Genomic DNA, 8,813 nt, shown 5'->3' on the forward strand with positions numbered 1-8,813 from the left:
ACTAAGGATGGGAGTACATCATCCATCAACATGTACAGTTTTTTTGTTCATCGATATGTCAGCCCCTCCTCCCATGAATATCCATAATAGTGGTCCTTTAAAACTGATGTGTTTTGCGTCGAGCTAATGAATAATAAAACATACATACTTAGTATATTAACATATTCTGCTATTGGGGGGTCATTATAACAATGATTTTGGCATTCATCAGTGAACTTGCTTCCGCTCTATTTTTAACCTCTACATTATGTACCCACATAACTATGAATGTTTAATGACAATCAGATCTGGATACAGACGCTTTTTGAAAATGCTGACGGGTCATGGAAGTATGCATTTGTTTTATCCGTGGAGGAGGGGGGGGGGGTCAACAACACGCAACACTTTAGTGTCAATTTTAATGATACTGTAACGAGGCGATGGAACAATTGGTGCGTACACATTGCAAATTAATCAACTAAAATGTTTTGAGTACAATTAAAAAAAAAAACGATATCGCACATTATTAAAATTTAGATATTCAAATTAAGTTTAACAGTTGCGATATAAATTTGACACATTATGAAAACATGCACATATTTAAGACAATCCCAACATGACCAGTAAAATACGATTTTCTTGTTTCACGCGACGTTCACCATCAGCAGTGTTACCCATGACTACTAGTGTATCTCGAGGCAAGCATGCAAGTGCCGTCGTTCCACATCATTCAAATTTAATTTCCATCGTAATTAATTTGTTCAATATGTATAATCATGTGTAATGCTTTGACAGTCTGTGACGTAGACGGATAGATAGATATATTATACTGCCGGTTGTACATATTGTATAAGAACGTAACTGATCAGCCGTGTGTGATTCCGAACTATCGTAGTACAGTGAGCTGAGGTAAATTCTGATCAGTCGATACGATTCTAGTGGATATGTTTGGCAGGGAAAGCTATACGGATCAGAGGAAATTTTGACTAAAATATAAAAATGTATAGAACTTGTGTACAAAAATACCCGTATTTTGTTTTTGTATGTGGGTATCATATGCTGGCGACTCCATCCCTCGCATAACTTGTTTAGAACCCTGGTTTGAGGGGAAGGGGTGGGGCAAAGTGTATTCGATTCCCATTACTCGCGTTGGTGTGTATTTATTGTGTAGACAATGTCGTTTTTTTATAAGCAGGCACATCGGTAACAATTACAGAGATCTACTGAGTAGTACATGCGTATGTTTCCATAGCAACAACAAAATGTGTACTCTCAAACCCTCCAAAACAATAACACCTACACTTCAAGTACCATCGGCACAGTGTAATACATTATTTCAATCTTCGTTGTATGTGAATCAATTAAATGTTGTTCATTAATACTACAGAAGACAACTAGCCAGACCATTAATATCAATAGAGAATGCGAGCCTGAAGTTGTGACGTCATATCCTGTACTCAAAGGTAGAGGCACTGTCAGAATGAAATGACAAAGCTGTTGCTAAGGAACTCATATTATTGATTAAAACCTTCAACTGTGGCGTTGTGTAAATAACAATTTACCATATATGAAGTGGAATTCCAGATCATCCATGCAAAAACATGGTGTCATTGATTCTAGTAGCAATGGTCTCGGCTCGTACTTATTCAGAACACATCCAGCTGAGGGAGTAAATTGCATTCGATGTGTTGGTTTTACGTGCCGTTGTTTTCCAATGGACGTATATATGACAAAACATACTTTGATAATGGAGTGGGTAAGGGCGCAAGTCATTTGTAGCCATATATCCACGTACGTAACAGACAGAGTAACAGTAACAGAGTTCTCATCACCCAGCTACACAATGCGTCCTTGGAATGATACCTATACCCCCCCCCCCAGGCGTCAATGTACCTATGTTTATTTCGCACGTTATTATATAACATCGCCACTACAACAACAAGTAGCACAATCTCGACAAACATTCAGGATGAATAAAAACCCGAGAATAAAAATGACAAAAATGCAGCCATTTTTGTTCGATACTGCCCAGATGGACTTGTCACATTGATGAACATTTACCACACGTGGAAAGCTTTATTTTTTATTTCGTTATGTCATGATTTTATTTTGCTTTATTGACATGCTATCAAAATCCCAATGAGGATACGAGTTCAATAAAGATTATTATTAAAAACAAGCCACCGAGCTCAGCCCAGAAACAATTTAAAATTGCGCCCTCTGCCGAAACAAGAATGTGACAAAACATTGGCACAGATGGATTCTATAAAATGCGGATCTTAGTGAGTATATATTCATAATTCACGGACACGTGCTTGTCCCTTTTTTTGAGCATGTGATAAATGTAAGCTAATAGTTTATAGGTATATTTTGAATTTATAAACTTCATAATACTTTAAATATCACCAATACCTAAAAAATCAATAATTATTCGTATTAGCTTTACATAAAATCACTGCTAGTAAAAACAGAATAATAAACAAAATATGGACAAGAATGGCTGTCCAGTGGATACCTTCATTCGTATTTCCTCAGTAACAGTTGAAACCCATCGGCGAGGGCTCACTAACTACTTACTACTTACTACACGTGCGACTGTAACGTTGCACCACAGTCCATCTACACAGTTCTACTATCAGATGGAAGGATTGTGGTTGCATAAATCGAAGTACCAGTACGATTATTTATTTTATAGTTTAATACACAATGCACACGACTTTGCCAGGATTCTTATTCCATCAGATATCATTGCGCAATTTTATGTTCAGCTCCGAGTGACTTTGGCATGAATACAGGGTAGAGAACCCTACCGAGGCGCGAAAGAAGTTTCAGAAATGTGGATGACTCCTGGGAATGACTTTCTGTGTGCGGCTTATTGTAATCGACGAAACGAAACAAAACGGGATAACACACACAATAAAAATTAAATTGTAATCAGTGAAAATGGGTTTTATACGCACAATATTTACAAAATATTTGCCGAAAATAATAATATTTAATACGTATATGGCTCGTTTTGCTAATTACTTATAATCGAAAATCTTTAATCAGCCAATACACGTTCAATATTAACAGCCGTCGGTTGAAACTCAACTAGTATATTTACCTTTAAGTAGTGTATATATAACAACATAAAACATATTCAAAAATCTGTAATCAGCAAAACAAGGGTCTGACACGTACAATATTCACAATTGTCTGTCAAAACTTGACCAGTATATTTACCTTTCAGTCGTGTATATAACACCATAAAACATTTGCCGAAATAACGGGATTTTAATTAGTGAATGGTTCGTTTCGATAAGTATATATAATTGTTTTAAGAAGTTTTATACACGACTGAAAGTTAAAAATACAGGTCAAGATTCGTCCGATATTCGTGATTATTGTATCTGTAATTTAATAAGACCCTGTTTCGCAGCGTGATTGCATATTATCGATTATCTGTAATTAGAGAAAAGAATCGTTTACTAATTAAAATCCCGCTGTTTTCGGCAAATGTTTTATGGTGTTATATACACGACTGAAAGGTAAATATATTGATAGAATTGTGAAAGGTTTTCTTATTGATGCCGTGGATTAAAGAAAAGATTATGTAGATTAGATTTATTTCCTGTATTTACTTTAAGCTCAAAAGATTCTTTTAATGTGTGTATTTTCTTCAAGTTTTAAAAAGTTTTATTTTTGTTTACTTCCTTTAAGTTTTAAAATGTCTGTTTCTTTTTTCATTTATTTAGTATGTGCTTTTTCCAATAATTATATTGCAGTTCCTAATTACTTATTATTGAGCCCCTGATGTAAAAGGGTAGCAACAAATAAATAAATAAATAAATAAAAATACTGGTCGTCCGACAGTTGTGAATATGTCAGACCCTTGTTTTGCTGATTACAGGTTTTCGACTATCTGTAATTAGCGAAACGAACCATTTACTGATTATATTGTTATTATCGGCAAATGCTTTATTTCGTTATATATATACTCTACTGAAAGGTGAATATACTGGTCAAGTTTCGTCCGACAGTTGTGAATATTGTACGTGTCAGACCCTTGTTTCGCTGATTACAGATTTCGATTATCTGATTAGCGAAACAAATCATTTAGTAATTAAAATCCAGTTATTTTTGGCAAATGTTTTATTTTATTATATACACTACTTAAAGCTAAATATACTGGTCAAGTTTTCACCGACAGTTGTAAATTTTGTACGTGTAAGAACCTTGTTTTGCTGATTACAGATTTTTGATTAAATATTGAGCATATAAACCCCATATTCACTGAATACAGTTCAATTTTTATTAGGTGTGTTATCCTGTTTCGTTTCGTTTCTTCGATTACAATAAGCCTTCTCCGATTGCTCGTGTTGGAAGTGGCGGGTAAGTCCCGGTGGGAAAGTTCAGGCGGACGATTGCGGCCTAGCCGGAGCTATGGGTACACCAATTTGGGGCCTAGGGCGGTGTATGAGAATGGTTGTTGCAAGAGAGGGCCTACAGCGGGCGCAGCAATCCTGTGAGTTTATTCCTGGGGGTCTATTGCAGACACTAGCATTTTAAAGGGGGCCTATTTGCCTTTCGGCTGGCCCGCTCTAGAAGATGAAAAACACCCCACTTTCCCGCTAAATTTGGAACGCACATGGGGTAGTAACAGCATATAGAGTGAACCCCCGGGGTTGTACCCTCTAGTTATCATTCTTGTATAGCGCCACCTAGTGGCATCAAATTCTCAGTTCACTTCAGTTTTAGTTTCACCCACCTCCCATACCACTTCCCTTTTTTTCTCTTGTCGCATCTTTTCTGAATTGTAACACTTTTAACAGCTTTGTAACTTTTAGTCAGTCTCAGTCATTTCTTACATTCCTGTCGTAGTCTGGGGTACTTTGAAGAGGGTCGGCAAGGGGTATTTTCGTAAGTTGTAATCAATTGTTTTTATTTTTGTAATAATGTAATGTAACGTACATTCGTAGACATGGGCAAGGCGAAAATGTAATCAGCTATTTTATTCATCTATAATTTGTACAAAGATCTTATTTTTTGTAAGCGTATAAAGCATTTTCTACATTAAGTGTTGCAATTTGTTCGCAATTTCCAATTTTGATTCCAAAACACAAATTATCAAATATATTATAACTAGCAGTTTGTCGGCTGATATAGCTCCGCTGTTTGTGATGCATGCTCTGAAAGCAATGACTAAGAAGCAATTTAAACTTAATGCTAGCTGCTTTAATATCAACTTTCTTGATTTTGTTGCAGAGAATATTTCACTATTAAAAAGTAGAGAATTGAAGATATCTTTACGAAATGGGACAAACCTAATAGAGGTCTACCCAAGCTGCATGTGTACAAGTATCAAAGAATTTGGACAAAATATGTTTTTTGACGAAAAATGACACAAATATTCACTAAAATTAGAGATTTGAAGATATCGTCATGACATTACCAAATCTGACAGAGATTCACCCAAGGTACCCACAAATAAAGTTACAAAACAATCGCATTAGTAGTTTTCAAGAAGAAGTTGAAAATAACGTTTTTGACGTTTTCTCAAAATTAGAGAATTGAAGATATTGTCACAAAATCAATAAATCTGACAGAGGCCCACCTGATATACCTACATATACATATACAATATCAAAGCAATTGGACAAGCAGTTTTCAAAAAGTTGAAAATAATTTTTTTTACCAAAATTGACAAAAATATTCATCAAAATTAGAGAATTGAAGATGTCGTCGCAAAATCAACAAATCTAAAAGAGGTCCACCTGATGCACCTACATATACCGGTACAATATCAAAGCAATCAGACTAACAGTTTTCAAGAAGTCAAAAATATAATTTTTTACCAAAAATGACAAAATTAGAGAAATGAAGATATCATCACGAAATCAAAGTATCAAAGCATTTGGGCTAGCGGTTTTCAAGAAGAAGTCGAAAATAGCATTTTTGACCAAAAATTACAAAAATATTCGCTATAAATAAGACAATTGAACATACCCACATCCAAAGTACCTTCCTAGAAAGTTTCACAGTTATACAGTTTGTTGTTTTTAAGAAGAAGTCGAAAATGTAAAGTTGACGACGTTGACGGCAATGGACAATCAGTAATACTATAACTTTGTCGACAGCGGAGCTAAATATGTAATTAGGAATTTGCTTTATCTGTAAAGTGTAAAAACCTATTTTCGTGTGATTCATCCCAGTTCAACAGGCCCCAAATTTTACTGTTCGCAAAAATATAATGTATTTTAACAGGAAGTCCAATGACGACCACTGTTTGTGAGCAGACATTGTCAAATAAAAAAAAACATAGTTGGCTTATATAGCAAATATAAATACATACATTTTTAAATCAGTTCAAAACAAAATTAACAATTTATCAATGAAATTGTATACAAAAAAACAAAACTTGTTTGCAATTATTTATGAAATGACGATTTAGAAAAAGATTGCAATGGCAGGAAAATACAAGTTCATCTCAAGTTTCAATATTGTGTACATTTTAAAAATAAATTTGTAATAAAGTTAGTAGTATATTAACTTAATGTCTACTGCTGTCATATAAAACATATAAACAAATACGTTATGATGTATGATCTCCAAGCAATGTATAAATCATTAGAAATCATTAATTTCTTGGACATTATATATTAATACAATCAGGGTAAAGATAATAAATACATTTAAATGGATACAAATTGACCAAATCATTACAAATTTAGAGGTATTGGAACCCTTCAGTCAGACTTAGATGCTCTGTTTTTGTTGTTGCTATTTTCCCATTTTTGGATGGTATTGTAACTTTGGTTATTACAAGAATACAGAAAAGTAAGCACAAGGATAGTACAGCAAAAGTATCGACCGACGCACAGCGGGTACTCTCATAATAACCTTATTATACATCTTTTCCTCCCAAGGATACATCATGGGAATGCTGAAATACTAAAAGTTTAGAACAGATTGAATGAACTTTGTGTAGGGTTCGGTCAAACCCTGGAGGCTGCCACGTTTGTTTTTTATTATTAGAGGACGCTTAAGCACGTAATCGTTCCTTATTTGGAATTCACATTTCCTAATATGGTAGGATGAAAATACCCAGTGCAGTATCTTATGACATGCTGTAACTTATGGCGTTATGGTGACAGATGTATAATAACTTTTATCTGGGATGTCTCTTCTTTGTTTGTTGGCTACAAAATGTTTAGTATGCCCGACACCAACCCAGCTTTCCTTATGTGCAGCCAAAGTTTATTGATTTTCCTGCTATCACTATCCTAGATTGCTGCCATCTTGAGCATGAAGGACGCATCAACTCTCAAATCTAGTCTCAGATCTATTGTACTCGCATATAATGAATTTTCACCAAAGACCACAAATTTTCAATTACTCTAAGTGTGTTACTTAGTTTGATTTCAGAGCTTTGTTGAATCAGGCGATTCCTTTGTTGAAAACAGTCCACATACTACAGAGAGTTTTAAAGTGAATTGTCTTCAACTTCATTTTTTTTCTAGCAGCAATATCAAGTCAGATTGTCGAAAGACTTCACAGACGGAGCGAAGCATGAAATAGTATGTATCAGGTATAGCATGTACACAGGATTAATTTTCTACACATAAAGTACTATGTAACCGACATAGTCAGCTGGCGCACAAATAAAATAAATGCGATATTTACCGGGGGTGGGGGGGTACTATGAAAGCAGCATAAAAACTAAATAAATAAATAAATAAGTTGTGAAATGCGTTTTTCAGATTTCTACAAATCAGAACAGAAATGCGTTGGGGTAATATTAAGCCAACCGATAACAAACTTCGGCCGAATTCGTCGTTTTTATGTGGCAAAAATCCCTTGAATACGAACACCTAATTACATGAAGAACATAGAACACTTTCCTGGGGGTATTTGAAACCAAAAATTGTCATTCCAGTTCAGCAGCCAATCAGCGACGCCATTACATTTAAATGACAATTTCGGTTTATCGTACTTATTTTATTATCACGCGTGTGTCAGCTGACTGTGGTAACAGAGGTCAGATAATAATCACGATGAAGTTGCAGAAAATAATCAAACTCACTCCACTAATTTCACGACATGAATTTGTTACCACACCCCTTCTTGCACATTAGTGGTTATTATGGGAATCTTTAGCTCTAAACGTGATATAGTTGTGTGTTTTAAACTACTGTCTCATAACCATATCCAGCGTAGTTTTTTATCTACATTTAATGGTCGGAAGACAGTTTCCTTGTCCAGGTCTACTGATAGAGAAATTCACCAAAACTGTTGAATAACTTCATAATCATGCCTTCCTTACATGTATATTTAACTCATGATGTTACACTATTGTATTGTGCAGTAATTATTTAGAGGAAAAACGGCAAGTAAGACTAGAAATCTATGATGGAGTTCTAGGAATCCTTTGACGCTTCCTAGAATTTAATTACTACTGGATTTTTAGACAGAGATTGTTAAAAGCTAGAAAGCAACTTCCTCCTTAATTTAGAAAAAACACACATTTCCAGTGGCAAGATCAAACAAGATTTCTCAAACAAGATCATTGTTACTGACTAGCTAAGTAGGTAAGTGGTGAAGGAATGCAACAAGGGGTTTGTTATTTTACATGCATGGGATAATTTTTGTAGCTTACAAAAACTAACTGGCAGCTAAAAACAACACTGCTACACCACTTTAAGAGTTACGAAATTCAGCCAATTAGTGAATGGAAGGAGTATATCATTTAAGCTGCCTTGCATTACCTAAAAAGTACCAGGTACATGCTAAAAGTAAAATTGAGGCGGTTTCTGCTCTTTCAATGTAGTCGGTTCAACAGTACACTGGTTTAA

The sequence above is a fragment of the Saccoglossus kowalevskii genome, chromosome 2 (genome assembly GCF_978046115.1).
Source record: "Saccoglossus kowalevskii chromosome 2, keSacKowa6.1, whole genome shotgun sequence".
Classification (NCBI taxonomy): domain Eukaryota; kingdom Metazoa; phylum Hemichordata; class Enteropneusta; family Harrimaniidae; genus Saccoglossus; species Saccoglossus kowalevskii.